This window comes from Chrysemys picta, chromosome 1 (genome assembly GCF_011386835.1).
Source record: "Chrysemys picta bellii isolate R12L10 chromosome 1, ASM1138683v2, whole genome shotgun sequence".
Lineage (NCBI taxonomy): Eukaryota > Metazoa > Chordata > Testudines > Emydidae > Chrysemys > Chrysemys picta.
In genome coordinates, this window is record NC_088791.1 from 55,806 (window position 1) to 75,818 (window position 20,013).

The 20,013-nt window shown below is 45.7% G+C and overlaps 1 protein-coding gene across 10 annotated transcripts in view; it reads left to right on the forward strand.

Annotated features, from left to right (window-relative positions):
- The first annotated feature begins 5,494 nt into the window (after window positions 1–5,494).
- GOLGB1 (golgin B1) overlaps window positions 5,495–20,013 on the forward strand; it is a 127,681-nt gene continuing 113,162 nt past the window's right edge. For 5 of the 10 annotated variants that reach the window (XR_010599982.1, XR_010599987.1, XR_006176791.2 and 2 more), the window contains exon 1: window positions 5,495–5,641. The gene's annotated coding sequence lies outside the window, so the exon portion shown is untranslated. The remainder of the gene's footprint in view (window positions 5,642–20,013) is intronic. The other 5 variants (XM_005310836.4, XM_042859999.2, XM_024111657.3 and 2 more) reach the window with 3 other exon arrangements.

Sequence of the window (20,013 nt, forward strand, 5' to 3'; positions counted from 1 at the left end):
ATTGGGAGCATAAGCTTTTGTGGGTAAGAACTGATGTTGCATCTGAAGAGGTGAGGTTCTTACCCATGAAAGCTTATGCTCCCAATACTTCTGTTAGTCTTAAAGGTGCCACAGGACCCTCTGTGGCTTTAAACTGCTCAAGATAGTTAAGACCAAAGCAGACTGTGAAGAATTTCAAAAAGATCTCACAAAACTAAGTGATTGGGCAACAAAATGGCAAATGAAATTTCATGTGGATAAATGTAAAGTAATGCACATTGGAAAAAATAACCCCAACTATACATACAATATGATGGGGGCTAATTTAGCTACAACGAATCAGGAAAAAGATCTCGGAGTCATCATGGACAGTTCTCTGAAGACGTCCATGCAGTGTGCAGCGGCGGTCAAAGAAGCAAACATGATGTTAGGAATCATTAAAAAGGGGATAGAGAATAAGACGGAGAGTATCTTATTGCCCTTATATAAATCGATGGTACGCCCAGATCTTGAATATTGCATACAGATATGGTTTCCTCATCTCAAAAAAGATATACTGGCATTACAAAAGGTTCAGAGAAGGGCAACTAAAATCATTAGGGGTTTGAAACGGGTCCCATTTGAGGAGAGATTAAAGAGGCTAGGACTTTTCAGCTTGGAAAAGAGGAGACTAAGGGGAGATATGATAGAGGTATATAAAATCATGAGTGAAGTGGAGAAAGTAAATAAGGAAAAGTTATTTACTTGTTCCCATAATACAAGAACTAGGGGCCACCAAATGAAATTAATGGGCAGCAGGTTTAAAACAAATACAAGGAAGTTCCAACTTGTGGAACTCCTTGCCTGAGGAGGTTGTGAAGGCTAGGACTATAACAACCTAAGCAAATACTCACCAGCAACCACACATCACTGAACAAAACCACTAACCCAGGAACCTATCCTTGTAACAAACCCCGATGCCAACTCTGTCCACATATCTATTCAAGTGACATCATCATAGGACCTAATCACATCAGCCATACCATCAGGGGCTCATTCACCTGCACATCTACCAATGTGATATATGCCATCATGTGCCAGCAATGCCCCTCTGCCATGTACATTGGCCAAACCGGACAGTCTCTACGCAAAAGAATTAATGGACACAAATCTGACATCAGGAATCAAAATACTCAAAAACCAGTGGGAGAACACTTTAACCTGTCTGGTCATTCAGTGACAGACCTGCGGGTGGCTATATTACAACAGAAAAACTTCAAAAACAGACTCCAACGAGAGACTGCTGAGCTAGAATTGATATGCAAACTAGACACAATCAACTCCGGTTTGAATAAGGACTGGGAATGGCTGAGCCATTACAAACATTGAATCTATCTCCCCTTGTAAGTATTCTCACACTCCTTATCAAACTGTCTGTACTGGGCTAGCTTGATTATCACTTCAAAAGTTTTTTTTCTCTTAATTAATTGGCCTCTCAGGGTTGGTAAGACAACCTCCACCTGTTTATGCTCTCTGTATGTGTGTATATATATCTCCTCAATATATGTTCCATTCTATATGCATCCGAAGAAGTGGGCTGTAGTCCACGAAAGCTTATGCTCTAATAAATTTGTTAGTCTCTAAGGTGCCACAAGTACTCCTGTTCTTCTTTTTGCGGATACAGACTAACACGGCTGCTACTCTGAAACCAGAAAAACCTGAGAGTCTCTGGATAAAGTTGAGAAGTGTGAGCAACAAGGGTGATGTCGTGGTTGGAGTCTGCTATAGACCACCAGACCAGGGGGATGAGGTGGACGAGGCTTTCTTTTGGCAACTAGCAGAAGTTGCTAGATCGCAGGCCCTGGTTCTCATGGGAGACTTTAATCACCCTGATATCTGCTGGGAGAGCAATACAGCCGTGCACAGACAATCCAGGAAGTTTTTGGAAAGTGTAGGGGACAATTTCCTGGTGCAAGTGCTGGAGGAACCAACTAGGGGCAGAGCTTTTCTTGACCTGCTGCTCACAAACAGGGAAGAATTAGTAGGGGAAGCAAAAGTGGATGGGAACCTGGGAGGCAGTGACCATGAGATGGTCGAGTTCAGGATCCTGACACAAGGAAGAAAGGAGAGCAGCAGAATACGGACCCTAGACTTCAGAAAAGCAGACTTTGACTCCCTCAGGGAACAGATGGACAGGATCCCCTGGGAGAATAACATGAAGGGCAAAGGGGTCCAGGAGAGCTGGTTGTATTTTAAAGAATCCTTATTGCGGTTGCAGGAACAAACCATCCCGATGTGTAGAAAGAATAGTAAATATGGCAGGCGACCAGCTTGGCTAAACAGTGAAATCCTTGCTGATCTTAAACGCAAAAAAGAAGCTTACAAGAAGTGGAAGATTGGACAAATGACCAGGGAGGAGTATAAAAATATTGCTCAGGCATGCAGGAATGAAATCAGGAAGGCCAAATCACACTTGGAGTTGCAGCTAGCAAGCGATGTTAAGAGTAACAAGAAGGGTTTCTTCAGGTATGTTATCAACAAGAAGAAAGTCAAGGAAAGTGTGGGCCCCTTACTGAATGAGGGAGGCAACCTAGTGACAGAGGATGTGGAAAAAGCTAATGTACTCAATGCTTTTTTTGCCTCTGTCTTCACGAACAAGGTCAGCTCCCAGACTGCTGCACTGGGCAGCACAATATGGGGAGAAGGTGACCAGCCCTCTGTGGAGAAAGAAGTGGTTCGGGACTATTTAGAAAAACTGGACAATCACAAGTCCATGGGGTCGGATGCGCTGCATCCGAGGGTGCTAAAGGAGTTGGCGAATGAGATTGCAGAGCCATTATTTTTGAAAACTCATGGCGATCGAGGGAGGTCCCGGATGACTGGAAAAAGGCTAATGTAGTGCCCATCTTTAAAAAAGGGAAGAAGGAGGATCCGGGGAACTACAGGCCAGTCAGCCTCACCTCAGTCCCTGGAAAATATAATGGAGCAGGTCCTCAAGGAATCAATTATGAAACACTTAGAGGAGAGGAAAGTGATCAGGAACAGTCAGCATGGATTCACCAAGGGGAAGTCGTGCCTGACTAACCTAATTGCCTTCTATGAGGAGATAACTGGCTCTGTGGATGAGGGGAAAGCAGTGGATGTGTTATTCCTTGACTTTAGTAAAGCTTTTGATACGCTCTCCCACAGTATTCTTGCTGGCAAGTTAAAGACGTATGGGCTGGATGAATGGACTGTAAGGTGGATAGAAAGCTGGATAAATCGTCAGGCTCAACGGGTAGTGATCAATGGCTCCACGTCTAGTTGGCAGCCGGCATCAAGCGGAGTGCCCCAAGGTTTGGTCCTGGGGCCAGTTTTGTTTAATATCTTTATTAATGATCTGGAGGATGGTGTGGACTGCACTCTCAGCAAGTTTGCAGATGACACTAAACTAGGAGGCGTGGTAGATACACTAGAGGGTAGGGATCGGGTACAGAGGGACCTAGACAAATTAGAGGATTGGGTCAAAAAAAACCTGATGAGGTTCAACAAGGACAAGTGCAGAGTCCTGCACTTAGGACGGAAGAATCCCATGCACAGCTACAGACTAGGGACTGAATGGCTAGGTAGCAGTTCTGCAGAAAAGGACCTAGGGGTCACAGTGGATGAGAAGCTGGATATGAGTCAACAGTGTGCTCTTGTTGCCAAGAAGGCTAATGGCATTTTGCGCTGTATAAGTAGGGGCATTGCCAGCAGATCGAGGAACGTGATCGTTCCCCTTTATTCGACATTGGTGAGGCTTCATCTAGAATACTGTGTCCATTTTTGGGCCCCACACTACAAGAAGGATGTGGAAAAATTGGAAAGAGTACAGCGGAGGGCAACAAAAATGATTAGGGGTCTGGAGCACATGACTTATGGGGGAGGCTGAGGGAACTGGGATTGTTTAGCCTCCAGAAGAGAAGAATGAGGGGGGATTTGATAGCAGCCTTCAACTACCTGAAGGGGGGTTCCAAAGAGGATGGAGCTCGGCTGTTCTCAGTGGTGGCAGATGACAGAACAAGGAGCAATGGTCTCAAGTTGCAGTGGGGGAGGTCCAGGTTGGACATTAGGAAACACTATTTCACTAGGAGGGTGGTGAAGCACTGGAATGCATTACCTAGGGAGGTGGTGGAGTCTCCTTCCTTGGAGGTTTTTAAGGCCCGGCTTGACAAAGCCCTGGCTGGGATGATTTAATTGGGAATTGGTCCTGCTTTGAGCAGGGGGTTGGACTAGATGACCTCTTGAGGTCCCTTCCAACCCTGATATTCTATGATGACCTCTCAAGGTCCCTTCCAGCCCTACATTTCTGAGACTTTATGAAGGGAAACCCCCTGGTGACTCCCCCTCCATTGACCCTGCTCTTCACTAACTGCCCCTCTAGCCCCCTCACTGATTCATCCTGTCCCTCCCTTTATCCCCACTAATCCAACCCTATAGACCCTACTAGATTCCTACAGTCCCAAACCTTTCAATAGTAACGGTTTGTAGTGCTGTCTTTACTCTCTGGAGGATGTGCCAAGCTCTATGCACTGACTGGCTTTTATTCTTATGTTGTTGTCTTTCGGGACCAAAGAGGACACTGACAACAGTATTACATCTTGTGAGTGTGTGGGGCTAAAAAGGCCAATGGATGAATGGCAGTCCTTTCCACACTGAATGCATACGTAGTTCGATATTAAGGAAGGAATTAGTCTCTGCCCACCAAATCTTCTGCTTACGACTCATCCTTTGTGCCTCAAAATCCATACGGCCATTAATCTCGAACCGAGTAACTTAACTGTCGACTGCTGCTCGCCACAGTGACCCATTACTGATGACTCCCAGCATCAAAGCTACACTACTTCAAGCTGTGCTTCAGTGTGTACTTGACATTGTGTTGTTTTTTCGGGCCCCCTGGCACGTGGTTACCCACTGTCAGTTCACCCTACAGCAACTCTGCTTTGGCCTTCTGGTGTCATCCGTCCCCACCAGGACTATCCCAGCACAAGGGGGATGTGCTGCGCATGGGGCCATCCCTGCTCAGTGGCTGTGCTCCAGAACCGGCTTATGGTAGCGTTACCTGCCATTTGATGCGGGGTGTGGCAGGCAGGTGTGGTAAGTGTAGGGTGACCAGATGTCCCAATTTTATAGGGACAGTCCCCATTTTTGGGTCTTTTTCTTATGTAGGCTCCTATTACCCCCCACCCCCGTCCCGATTTTTCACATTTGCTGTCTGGTCACCCTAGGTAAGTGGCACTCAGCTACCGGCCTGAGGTGAGACCTGTAGCCGGGCCGGCCCCACCTACCTGAGCTGTGTTGGAAGCTTAAATACCACCCGCGGCCAGGCTGACTTCTACACCGAACCAGCTATGTCTGCTGATTGGCTGTTGTATTGTTATTGGGCGGATCCCCTTAGTCCCTCTTGTGATTGGCGGTTTAATGCCTGTGTAACTGTAACCCTAGCAACGGCTCAAACGCCTCATTGTGATTGGTAGGTGGCTATGTCCATCGCAATGTGCGGGTGGCTGGCTAGTCCAATTCGGAGGCGGGAGGGGAGGCGAAGCCGGAAGTAGCTGTGGTGTGTTCCGCTGCTGATGTGGCCGGGGGTGGCGCTTGGCACCTAAGCTCGGAACCGGGGGTGCTCGGAGTTGAGTAAACGCGAGAGACCGGGCTCCCGGCGCAGGTGAGTGCGGGCGGGCGGGGCCCTGAGCAGAGGGTCCGACCTCAGGTGGGCCCCGAGGCCCGCGCGGACCGCCACTGAGAGGAGCCTGCTCCGGGTCCCAGGTGCCCGGCCGAGGCGGTGCTCCGAGCCCCCGCCGCCCGGCCGAGGGGGGCCGTGCTCCGAGCCCCCGCCGCCCGGCCGAGGGGGGGCCGTGCTCCGGGTCCCCTCCGTCCGGGGTGCGGTGCTCCGAGCCCCCGCCGCCCGGCCGAGGGGGGCCGTGCTCCGGGTCCCCTCCGTCCGGGGTGCTGTGCTCTGGGTCCCCGCCGCCCGGCCGAGGGGGGGCCGTGCTCCGGGCCCCCAGTGCTGTCTCTTCCTCACTTCCTAATAGGAACCATTTCCCCAAGCAGCTCTGGGTCGCTGCTGAAATAATGACCTTTGTTCCCTTCCCCCGTGTTTCCGGTTCCCTGAGAGCTCGCGGGGCGCTGCCTGATCCCAGGGTGCTGCTGCTTCTCGCTTCACGGCAGGGAAGGGCCTGGAGGCGTGTAAAAAGTAGCTAGAGAGGAGGAGCCGCGGGCTCGCTGCCACCTAGGAGAATATACAGGAGCGGCTTTCAGCGACACGAACTGATCCTCTGCAAGGGGGAAGGGAACTGAGTAGCAAGGAATAGTGTTTGAGCGGGGGTCCAACAGGAAAGAATAGCAAAGTTTGGCATGGAGAGTGAAAGGAAGAGCAAAAGTATTGAAAAAAAGCTAATCTAAGTACCACTTTTAGATCACTCATTTTCTTACTGTCACTGTGTAAACAATTGCTGTAGATATTATAAAATCGTGAATGGGAAGGGAAGTGTTGAATCACAAGTAATCTGTTAAACTGTGGAATGTACTATGATAAAATCTGAGAACCTTTGACCCTCAGAGTTTAGAGAGAGACTTTTCTAGCAGCCAAATTGCATTTTGAAATTACTATAATTCCAATATAGTCTAATTTAATCTAAATAAAATTTCCTGCTGTGTTGTTCAGATGAAGCTGCAAGTGCTCTAATTAGAAGTAATTCAGACAATTTAGTTCCATTGGAAGAATTTTTTTTGTCTCTTTGGAGCCTTCACCATTTGCTGCACTCACACCAGCTCTAGACACTGGGATCAGCTTTGCACTTATCATTTACAAGAATATTGTTAACCCTCATCCCTCCTCCCCGCCCCCAAAAAAGTGCATGCTGCCTTCCTCTGAACTGATAAAGCCTGAAAGGTTGACCCAGACAAAAGACGTAAGGCGATGCTGGTAGGAAGAAGGAAGTAATATGAAAAACTTTTCTCAACAATCTAATCCTCAAAGGCATCTGCTCTCATATTGTTAAATCAGTTTTTAGCCTGAAAATCCTACTGGATTCCACACAGCGCTTAGACACCTATATAGCGACAGTGGCAAAAAATGCCCACTTCCATGTGTGACTGGCAGAAGATAGATTCTGATGCTTTCGGACTTAGACCTGGTCACAGTGATAGTTCCCGCATACTCATACTTCATATATTTGTTCAAAAAGGGAGTAAAATGATGTTTGCTTCTTGTCTTCAGGAAAAGAGAAATATTGCATGTCCCATCATGGTGGGATATGTCAGCTATTACAGAGATAGGCAGATATATAATACAAACTTGGATGAGCTATGTGTCAATCTATTGTTACACTAAGACCATGCTCTGATAGGCAATGGAATTGGGCTTTGCTGGACCATAAAGGGACATAACATTCAGAGTAGAGGAACTCTACTGAAACACCCCATCACCAGCCCCAGATTTTCAAAGCAAGGCTCTATGAGCAAAACCATCCCAGCTCAGTTGTCATAGGGATATATGAAGAAGAGGCATCTCTTGGGTAACTAGGGCCCAAATTATACTGGGATATATAGATTGGCATTCTATCTATTTGTATAGACTGACATTAGGTCCCTACCAAATTCAGGGTCCATTCTGGTCAATTTTAAAGCCAGAGGGTGTTAAAATTAGTCAATTTCACAATTTCAGATATTTACATCTAAAATTTCAGTGTTGTAACTGTGGGGGTCCTGACCCAAAATGGGATCGTGGGGAGGTTGCAAAGTTGTTCATAGAATCATAGAATATCAGGGTTGGAAGGGACCTCAAGAGGTCTTCTAGTCCAACCCCTGCTCAAAGCAGGACCAATTCCCAACTAAATCATCCCAGCCAGGGCTTTGTCAAGCCGGGCCTTAAAAACCTCCAAGGAAGGAGACTCCACCACCTCCCTAGGTAACGCATTCCAGTGTTTCACCACCCTCCTAGTGAAATAGTTTTTCCTAATATCCAACCTGGACCTCCCCCACTGCAACTTGAGACCATTGCTCCTTGTTCTGTCATCTGCCACCACTGAGAACAGCCGAGCTCCATCCTCTTTGGAACTCCGCTTCAGGTAGTTGAAGGCTGTGTGAGGGAGGGGTCCCAGGATTGCCACCCTCACTTCTGTGCTACCTTCAGACCTGGTTTCTGAAGGCAGCAGCCCCCGAGCTTCCTGCAGTTAGAGGTGGTTCCCGGAGGTGGGTAAGATCTTCCCCCATGCTGCTGGGACTGCCCCAGCTGGGGGCTTGTGGCTGCTAGTTCAGGCCAATGACAGATTAAGGCGGGGCCCCCTGGAAAAATGGGTGCCTCAGCCCCAGAAGATGCCACAAGGCAGAAGCCCAGACTGGGTCACAGAGTCCTAGCAGAGCCCTGGGGGAAGAAGCCTTGAGCTTGGGCAACCCGGACCCCATCTGCAGCAGTGGGGCTGAAGCCTCAAGCCTGGGCAGCCTTGAGCCTGGACTGCCTCGAGCCCCAGTGGGGGGGCAGAAACTGCCCCGGCTTGGGGGCGGGGGATGGTGGAAGCCCTGAGCCAGGGCTGCACCAGCTGGAGCTGGGCTCGGGGCAGGGGGAGTGAGGAGGGACTGGAGCCCAGCTCCCAGGCTGCTTCAGTGCAGAAGTGAGGGTGTACCACCCTCATTTCTGCGCTGCCTCTGGAGGTGGATCTGATCTCCCCACTAAGAGCGGCCATGCAGGGGAAGGACAACTCCTGTCCCTCCCCAGTGTGAGCAGCTGGGAGCCCCTGGCCCAGCAGCAGGGGAGATGAGATTTCACAGGGAAAGGCTGACTTCACGGTCCGTGACACATTTTTCATGGCTGTGAAATTGGTAGGGCCTTAACTGAAATTAATCACAGTAATAGAATTGGATACCAAATACAAATACACCTCTTCCTCGATATAATGCTGTCCTCGGGAGCCAAAACATTTTACCACATTATAGGTGAAACTGCGTTATATTGAACTTGCTTTGATCCACCGGAGTGCGCAGCCCCGGAGCACTGCTTTACTGCGTTATATCCGAATTCGTGTTATATCGGGTCGCGTTATATTGAGGTAGCGGTGTACATTGTATTCATTGTTATCCTGGTAGGGCAACATTCTCCTCTCTTCACTGTACTGTGTGTTGTAAGGTGCTTTTGTGTATGGAGACTATGTAAGGAGGAGGTAATTTATCTCGCCAACCAACATGTCCTTGGCTCTGAGGCATTAGGCAAGTCTTGTATATCACTTCTGTGAACTATATTCACAAGTAAGTATGAAATTAGTGCAGACTTCAGAGGACTCTTGTCATATGAGTGTTTGGAGTGATTTTTAAGGGTAGCTCCATGTGGAGTCCATTCCAGGGATCCAAATGCGGGGATAAATGAGGTTGGGTCTGTAGTTGAGGTAACTGATTGGAATTCTTGTATAAAAAAGGAAGCTTCTGACTAATGCTGCCATTAGAGACTGGAGAGGAAGCAGGGGGATCCAGAAATATCTCTCAGATTATGAATCTTAGACAGATGGTGGCCACAGTCATTGGGGCTGGCATCCCCACTAAGTTATCTAGGTGCTTGCACCAAACAACTAGCATTTCCTGTTTCTTATCTAGATTAGGGTTTAGATAAGTGACCTTGCTGCAGCTCAAGATAGGAGAAGCACTGGAAAAACAAAAGTGCTGTACTGCCCAAATTTGATGAAAGACCTAGGGCTGAGTTTCATGCACACACTGACGGCACCATTTCCCAACCCACTAATTCTCTTCCCAGCAACCTTACAAGTGTTGAACAGGACAGATGATAGATTAAAACCCTGCAGAACCCTATGTGAGAAGATTCTCTGTGGCAATGAGTAGTTTCACACCACCCAGTGCACTGTGAAAGATAGGAATGGAAGTATCATCTTGCTCACACCTGTCAGGGTTTACAGTCAGATTAATAATACCTCCTGGTTCAACATATCAAAGACTACTTACGGGCCTTGCAGGCTTATTGGGGACACCTAATGTTTGCCCATCATAAGACGAGAATTTCAACCAGTGGGACAAGTGCAGTTTCAATATTGAACCTAAGCTGGACTTTGTATTGAGGCAGGTCAAGGAAATCTGAGGGCTCCAGATGATGTAAGAGTTGCCTTCCCATGACTTCTCATAATCTTACCCAAAAAGGGCATGTTATTGATGGGGCAATCATGAGATCACACTGGCTAGGTAGATGGTGAGCTGCAACTACTGTTCAACCTTGACTTGATACTGCACAATATTTTGATTAAAAAAATAGAATGATATAAAATTAACATGGCACACATTAAATGGATTAAAAACTGGCTAACTGATAGGTCTCAAAATGTAATTGTAGATGGAGAATTATTATCAAGCAGGTGTGTTCTGAGTTGGGGTCCCATGTGGCTCAGTTCTTGGCCTTGCGCTTTTAAACATTTTTATCAGTGATCTGGAAGAAAACATAAAGTCATAGCTGATTAAAGTTTGCAGAGGACACAAATTAGGGGAGTGGTAAATAATGAAGAGGACTGATTCAAAGCAATCTAGCTTGCTTGGAAAACTGGGAGCAAGCAAACAATGTGCGTTTTAATACAGCTAAATGTAAATGTGTACATCTAAGAACAGAATGTAGGCCATACTTACAGGATGGGGGACTCTCTCCTGGAAAGCAGTGGCTGAAAAACATTATGGTGTCATGGTGGATAATCAGCTGAACATGACCTCCCATTGCAGTGTTGTGGTCAAAAGGGCTAATGCAATCCTCAGAGGCATAAAAAGGAAACTCTTTAGTAGGAGTATAGAACGGATATTTTATCTCTGTATTTGGCACTGGCATAACGGCTGCTGGAATCCTGTGTGCAGTTCTGGTGCCCACAATTCAAAAGGATGTTGATAAATTGGAGAGGGGTCAGAGAAGAGCCACAAAAATGATTAAAGGATTAGAAAACCTGCCTTATAGTGATAGATTCAAAGAGCTCAATCTGTTTATCTTAAAGAGAAGACTAAGGGGTGAATTGCTTACAGTCTGTATGTATCTACTTGGGAAACAAATATTTAATAATGGGGTCTTCAGTTTAGCAGAGAAAGGTATAGCATGATCCTGTAGCTGGAAGTTGAAGCTAGACCAATTCAGACTGGAAATAAGGTGTAAATTTTTAGTGCTGAGAGTAATTAACCATTGGAACAATTTACCAAGAGTTGGAGTGGATTATCCATCACTGACAATTTAAAAATTATAATTGTATGTTTGTCTAAAACACATGCTCTAGCAATTATTTTGGGGAAGTTCTCTGGCCTGTGTGATGCAGGAAGTCAGACGAGATGATCACAATGGTCCCTTTTGGCCATGGAATCTATGAATCTAAGAAAATTTATATAACTTGATTGTTTCACTCTTGCCTTATCTTTCTTCTCCCCCTTCCTTCAGTCTGTTTGTATCATCCACCTATTGTGTCTTGCCTTGAACCAAATAATAAACTTAGTTTTTGTGCCAATCCTCTTACTTCACATCTGTGCAGCACCTTGCATATTGAGGCCTCTAGATGCTTCTGTAATACTAGTAATCTCAAGCAAAGGCCTAACTACTATGCATTTCTGCTAAACTAGCACCTTGCCCTCCATTAAAAACAAGTATCAAATCCAGTGCATGTGAGGGCATTGTATCTGAATATCTGCCAGCTATCCATTTATTAAGCAATGATCGTTAGTCATAGAAAAAGTAACTCAAATAAAACTTACAAACCTCCTTAAGTTCTCAATAACTTCCCCTTTGAAAGTGTGTGTGAGAGTTCCTGTTCTCTCCATTCCCTTCTATTTAACAGGTTAAATTAAAACCCTTCACTCTATTTTTTAAGCACTTGGAGGAGAAAAAGGTGACCATAGAATATCAGGGTTGGAAGGAACATCAGGAGGTCATCTAGTCCAACCCCCAGCTCAAAGCAGGACCAATTCCCAACTAAATCATCCCAGCCAGGGCTTTGTCAAGCCTGACCTTAAAAACCTCTAAGGAAGGAAATTCCACCACCTCCCTATGTAACCCATTCCAGTGCTTCACCACCCTCCTAGTGAAAAAGTTTTTCCTAATATCTAACCTAAACCTCCCCCACTGCCACTTGAGACCATTACTCCTTGTTCTGTCATCTGGTACCCCTGAGAACAGTCTAGATCCATCTTTTTTGGAACCCCTTTTCAGGTAGTTGAAAGCAGCTATCAAATCCCCCCTCATTCTTCTCTTCGGCAGACTAAACAATCCCAGTTTCCTCAGCCTCTCCTCATAAGTCAAGTGCTCCAGCCCCCTAATAATTTTTGTTGCCCTCCGCTGGACTCCGCCCTCCAATTTTTCCACATCCTCCTTGTAGTGTGGGGCCCAAAACTGGACACAGTACTCCAGATGAGGCCTCACCAATGTCGAATAGAGGGGAACGATCACGTTCCTTGATCTGCTGGCAATACCCCTACTTATACAGCCCAAAATGCCGTTAGCCTTCTTAGCAACAAGGGCACGCTGTTGACTCATATCCAGCTTCTCGTCCACTGTAACCCCTAGGTCCTTTTCTGCAGAATTGCTGCCTAGCCATTCAGTCCCTAGTCTGTAACAGGATTCTTCCGTCCTAAGTGCAGGACTCTGCACTTGTCCTTGTTGAACCTCATCAGGTTTCTTTTGGCCCAATCCTCTAATTTGTCTAGGTCCCTCTGTACCCTATCCCTACCCTCCAGCATATCTACCACTCTTCCCAGTTTAGTGTCATCTGCAAACTTGCTGAGAGTGCAGTACACGCTATCCTCCAGATCATTAATGAAGATATTGAACAAAACTGGCCCCAGGACCGACCCTTGGGGCACTCCGCTTGAAACCAGCTGCCAACTAGACATGGAGCCATTGACCACCACCCGTTGAGCCTGACGAGCTAGCCAGCTTTCTATCCGCCTTATAGTCCATTCATCCAGCCCATACTTCTTTAACTTGCTGGCAAGAATACTGTGGGAGACCGTATCAAAAGCTTTGCTAAAGTCAAGGAATAACAAATCCACTGCTTTTCCCTCATCCCACAGACCCAGTTATCTCCTCATAGAAGGCAATTAGGTTAGTCAGGCATGACTTGCCCTTGGTGAATCCATGCTGACTGTTCCTGATCACTTTCCTCTCCTCTAAGTGTTTCAGAATTGATTCCTTGAGGACCTGCTCCATGATTTTTCCAGGGACTGAGGTGAGGCTGACTGGCCTGTAGTTCCCCGGATCCTCCTTCTTCCCTTTTTTAAAGATGGGCACTACATTAGCCTTTTTCCAGTGATCCGGGACCTCCCCTGATCGCCATGAGTTTTCAAAGATAATGGCCAATGGCTCTGCAGTCACATCCACCAACTCCTTTAACACCCTCGGATGCAGCGCATCTGGCCCCATGGACTTGTGATTGTCCAGTTTTTTCTAAATAGTCCCGAACCACTTCTTTCTCCACAGAGGGCTGGTCACCTCCTCCCCATACTATGCTGCTCAGTGCAGCAGTCTGGGAGCTGACCTTGCTTGTGAAGACAGAGGCAAAAAAAGCATTGAGTATATTAGCTTTTTCCACATCCTCTGTCACTAGGTTGCCTCCCTCATTTAGTAAGTGGCCCACACTTTCCTTGACTTTCTTCTTGTTGATAACATACCTGAAGAAACCCTTCTTGTTACTCTTAACATCGCTTGCTAGCTGCAACTCCCAAGTGTGATTTGGCCTTCCTGATTTCACTCCTGCATGCTTGAGCAATATTTTTATACTCCTCCCTGGTCATTTGTCCAATCTTCCACTTCTTGTAAGCTTCTTTTTTGTGTTTTTAAGATCCGTAAGGATTTCACTGTTAAGCCAAGCTGGTTGCCTGCCATATTTACTATTCTTTCTACACATCGGGATGTTTTTGTCCTGCAACCTCAATAAGGATTCTTTAAAATACAGCCAGCTCTCTTGGACTCCTTTCCCCCTCATGTTGTTCTCCCAGGGGATCCTGCTGATCAGTTCCCTGAAGGAGTCAAAGTCTGCTTTTCTGAAGTCCAGGGTCCGTATTCTGCTGCTCTCCTTTCTTCCTTGTGTCAGGCTCCTGAACTTCACCATCTCATGGTCACTGCCTCCCAGGTTCCCATCCACTTTTGCTTCCCCTACTTATTCTTCCCGGTTTGTGAGCAGCAGGTCTAGAAGAGCTCTGCCCCTAGTTGGTTCCTCCAGCTCTTGCACCAGGAAATTGTCCCCTACACTTTCCAAAAACTTCCTGGATTGTCTGTGCACCGCTGTATTGCTCTCCCAGCAGGTATCAAGGTGATTAAAGTCTTCCATGAGAACCAGGGCCTGCGATCTAGTAACTTCTGCTAGTTGCCGGAAGAAAGCCTCGTCCACCTCATCCCCCTGGTCTGGTGGTCTATAGCATACTCCCACCACGACATCACTCTTGTTGCTCACACTTCTAAACTTAATCCAGAGACTCTCAGGTTTTTCTGCAGTTTCATACTGGAGCTCTGAGCAGTCATACTCCTCTCTTACATACAATGCAACTCCCCCACCTTTTCTGCCCTGTCTGTCCTTCCTGAACAGTTTATATCCATCCATGACAGTACTCCAGTCATGTGAGTTATCCCATCAAGTCTCTGTTATTCCAATCACATCATAGTTCCTTGACTGTGCCAGGACTTCCAGTTCTCCCTGCTTGTTTCCCAGGCTTCTTGCATTTGTGAATTGGCACTTAAGATAACTCGCTGATTGTCCCGCTTTCTCAGTCTGAGACAGGAGTCCTCCCCTCTTGCACTCTCCTGCTCGTGCTTCCTCCCGGTATCCCATTTCTCCACTTACCTCAGGGCTTTGGTCTCCTTCTCCCGGTGAACCTAGTTTAAAGCCCTCCTCACTAGGTTAGCCAGTCAACAGGAACAGTCAACATGAATTCACCAAGGGCAAGTCATGCCTGACTAACCTGATTGCCTTCTATGATGAGATAATTAGCTCTGTGGATATCGGGAGAGCAGTAGACATGATATAGGTTGACTTTAGCAAAGCTTTTGATATAGTCTCCCACAGTATTCTTGCCAGCAACTTAAAAAAGTATGGTTGGATTAATGGACTATAAGGTGAATAGAAAGCTGGCTAGATCGTCGGGCTCAACGGGTAGTGATCAACAGCTCAGTGTCTAGTTGGCAGCCGGTATCAAGTGGAGTGCCCCAGGGGTTGGTCTTGGGGCCGGTTTTATTCAACATCTACATTAATTATCTGGATGATGGGATGGATTGCACCCTCAGGAAGTTTGTGGATGATACTAAACTGGGGGGAGAGGTAGATACTCTCGAGGGTAGGGATAGGGTTCAGAGTGACCTAGACAAATTGGAGGATTGGACAAAAGAAATCTGATGAGGTTCAACAAGGACAAGTGCAGAGTCCTCCACTTAGGACAAAATAATCCCATGCGCTGCAACAGGCTGGGGACCAACTGGCTAAGCGGCAGTTCTGCAGAAAAGGACCTGGGGATTACAGTGGGCGAGAAGCTGGATGTGAGTCAACAACGTGCCCTTCTTGCCAAGAAGGCTAATGACATATTGGGCTGCATTAGCAGGACCATTGCCAGCAGATCGAAGGAAGTGATTATTCCCCTCTATTCAGCACTGCTGAGGCCACATCTGGAGCATTGCATCCAGTTTAGTGACCCCCCCCCCCACTACAGAAAGGATGTGAACAAATTGGAGAGAGTCCAGCAGAGGGCAGTGAAAATGATTTGGGGTCTGGGGCACATGACTCATGAGGAGAGGCTGAGGGAACTGGGGTTATTTAGTCTGCAGAAGAAGAGTGTGTGTGTGTGGGGGGGGGGGGGGATTCGATAGCAGCCTTCCACTATCTGAAGGGGGGGTTCCAAAGAGGATGGAGCTCGGTTGTTCTCAGTGATGACAGAACAAGAAGCAATGGTCTCAAGTTGCAGTGGGGAGGTCTAGGTTGGGTATTAGGAAAAAACTTTTTCACTAGGAGGGTGGTGAAGCACTGGAATGGGTTACATAGGGAGGTGGTGGTATATCCATCTTCAGAGGTTTTTAAGGCCCGGCTTGACGAAGCTCTGGCTGGGATGATTTAGTTGGGAATTGGTCCTGCTTTGAGCAGGGGTTTGGACTAGATGACCTCCTGAGGTCTCTTCCAACCCTAATTTTCTATGATTCTATTCTACTGGAATACCAAAGGCATTCCATCATCTCAAGTATTTCCTTTCCTTTCAAATATGGTACCTAAATGCTTCCCCCCAGTTGCTCTCCAGTATCTCAGTTCTCTGCTTGCTAAATCCTTCGAGAACCACAAACATTCTCAAAGCAGCTTAATTCTATTTTGTAAAAAAAGTTCTCATGAGATTTCTCTTGGTTTGTAGTTTCCAAGTTATCACAGTCATGAAACAAGAATATCAATCTTCTGTCAAAGAGATTTAATAGCAGGTAATGCAGCTATCTGATAAAACTCATGTTTTGGCCACGGTGTTGCACTGGGAACTCATGTTCAGATATTTATTCACCAGGACCCCCAAATCTTCTTCAGAGTAGTGTAAGTATGGCCTACATTCTTTTTTCCTAGATGAATACATTTACTTTTGGCTGTTAGTAAAACTTATATTGTTTACCAAGTGATCTGCACTGGTCTGTATCAGCAACCTTTCCTCTTCATTATTTACCACTCCATCAATCTTTGTGTCATCTGCAAACTTTATCAGTGATTACTTTGTTTTTTTCCAGGTCACTGATCAAAATGTTAAATAGTGTAGGGCAGAGCCGTAACTAAGCATTTTAGTGCTTGGGGTGAGCAAGCATATTTCGCCCCCTACTGTTTTTTCGCCATTTTCCCACCTCCAAGCCTTTGCGTTTTGGACGACTGTCCTCCTCGCCCTGCCCTGGTTACAGCTCTGGTGTAGGGCCAAGAATCGATCCTTGCAGGACCCCAGTAGAAACACACTCACTCATTGATGATTCCCCATTTACAATTACATTTGGAGATATGTCAGCCAGTCTGTAATACATATAATATAAGCCATGTTAATTTTGTATGGTTTTAGTTTCTTCATAGAAATATCGTGCAATACCATGTCAGAGTCTTACTGAAGTCTAAATATGTTATATCAACACTTTACCTTTTATCAGCCAAACTTGTAATCTCATAGAAAAAAACTCAAGTTTGACAGCATCTATTTTTCATAAACCTGTGATGATTGGCATTAATTATATAACCCTCCTTTAATTCTTTCGTAATCGAGTCTTGTATTAGCTGTTCCATTATTTTGTCTGGGATTGATGTCCGGTTTACAGACATATAATCCATCACCCAGGTCATCCTGTTTGCCCTCTTTAACTATTGGAGCATCTTTAGTTTTCTTCCAGTCTTCTGAAACTTCCCCAGGGTTCCAAGTGTTATTGAAAATGTAGCACCTTGGCCAGCTTTTTAAAAATTCTTTGATGCTAATTATCTGGACCTGCAGATCTAAAAATGTCTAGCTTTAGTAGCTGCTGTTTAACATCTTCCCAAGTTGTTATTGGAATAGAAAGTGTTTCTGCATCATATATGATTACATATTTTTCCCCAAATACCAAGCAGAAATATATATTGAACACTTTTATGCCTTTTTTGAAGTACTATTGACAATGTTACCTATTACGGGTTCCCCCTGGGGTGCCACCTGGAACTGGGGTACCACTGAGCCCCCCTGACCCACCAGCCTGGGGTCCCTCTCACCCTGTGCTAAGTTGCCAAGTTGCTGTGCTACGTTGCCAAGTCCTCCAAGTTTGCTCTTTCACCAGCATTCACACAGGTAGGGGACACACCCAGCTGCTGTACTTACAGGCTGCTGTGATCAGCTCTGCATGGGGAGGCTAGAGCTAAGGAATTGCCCAGCTGCTCAAGAGCACATCCCCTTCTGGGGTATAAACCCACAATTATACAGTCTTGCACTGCACAGAGATATGTACAGCGTAAGCTCATGAAATTTGCCTCCTCCCTCAATGTGGCGAGGGCATATACAACAGCTTTTTGCCCCAAGTTATGACTCCCACACACTGGTTTGTGATAAAGCAAAAACAAATGTATTAACTACAAGAGAGAGATTTTTAAGTCCAGTGAAAGAAGTGTTCAGTTTGAACAGTGTTTGGAGTGAAGAAAAATGTTTGGTCTTAAGTTACTTAAGCACTTTTGAAAATTTTACCACATGTTAAAATCCTCCAGTCCAAGACATATGCCTTTATTGCTGAGTAAGAAGCTGGCAGTAGTGACACCATAAGAATTTTTTTTTAAAATGTACTTTGTCTTTTGTATATTTTAACCCCCTAAAAATGTCACCATAAGTGTCCCTTTTATTCTTTTGAAAATATGGTCACTTTACTCAGTAGGTGTTTCCAGAACTGCATTATCAGACCGTTTGAAACAGTAATAATGTGACAGTAATAAGAAACTATGTGAATTGCTCCTTTCCTTCACCCCTACATTAACAGAAGACTTTAGGTGATAGGAATGTTTCTTTTTTGGAGTGGCCATCTGTTTCTGTGGCACGGTTAGCTACTTTGAAGGTATGGATCTAAATTAATGGTTGACATAAATGTTGACATTGACTTTCTTATACCAATGGAGAACTTGGCGAATGATCTCAAAGGAATGCTTCTCTTATATGTGCACTCTGCCACAGAGTGCAGCAGAGAACTCTAAAATCTGCCATTCTGGAAGATGATCAGCTTAAACAACAAGAAATACCTCATCATCCACAAGAATCTCTCAAATTAATGTTGTTCATTGTAATAAAGTACCCAGAAGTCTGCTGAGCACTTTACGGTAAACCTAGGGAGAGACTGCACCTGCCCCAAAATGCTGATAGTCTAAATGTAAACTGGGATAAAGCAAGTAAGGGAGACTACCAGTGGGAGGAGAAGGATGGGAATTATACTAACATAATCATACTGTGATTCAGGGCTGGTCTGTGCTGAAAACATACATCAACAGAGCTCTGCTCTTAGGGGTATGAAATCCAGACCAATAAGAGACATAGCTATGCTGACATAACCCCAAGTGTAGACAGTATTAGGTTAATAGAAGAATTCTTCTGTCGTCCTAGCTACTGTCTTTTGGGGAGGTGGAGAACCCTTCCGATCGCTATTGTGAGTGTCTACACTGAAGTGCTACAGTGGTGCAGCGCAGCATTTTAAGTGTAGACATAATCTTAATTTAGGCACATATTGTTAGTTTTAGTTAAATATTCATTCATTCATACTGGTTAAAGCAGTAGACTGAGGTTCTGGAAATCTAAGTTCAGTTCCTGGCTCTGCTGCAGACTCCCTATGTGACCTTGGGCAAGGCACTTAATCCCTGTGTCTCAGTTCTTCATATGTAACATGGGAATAACAGATACTTCCTTTGTTCCACCATTTGTCTACCTTGCCTTTTTAAATTGGCCCCTATTTGGGGTCAATTATTGTCTTTTGCTATGCATTTGCATCGCACCTAGTGCCACGGGGCCCTGATCTTTGTTGGGACATCTAGGTACATTTTTTTTATTACTGAAAAAGATCAAGAGTAAGTGACCATTGTGAATATTAATGACTCACTTGTAGGTGTCACAGAAGTAATAAGATTTCAGGAAGAATTTAAATATATTTTAAAAGTGAACTTGAAAGACTTGCCAAGACCTGAGTTCAGTCCCAGGTCTTTGTGCTTGTAGCACCCAAATATGTGCCCTACCATAATGTTTCTCCTGTTACAGTAGATGCCACCATGGATGCCTAATGAAGCAGTTATCATCCTTATCCATACTCATAGAATCATAGAATATCAGAGTTGGAAGGGACCTCAAGAGGTCATCTAGTCCAACCCCCTGCTCAAAGCAGGACCAATTCCCAGCTAAATCATCCCAGCCAGGGCTTTGTCAAGCCGGGCCTTAAAAACCTCCAAGGAAGGAGACTCCACCACCTCCCTAGGTAACGCATTCCAGTGTTTCACCACCCTCCTAGTGAAATAGTTTTTCCTGATATCCAACCTGGACCTCCCCCACCGCAACTTGAGACCATTGCTCCTTGTTCTGTCATCTGCCACCACTGAGAAC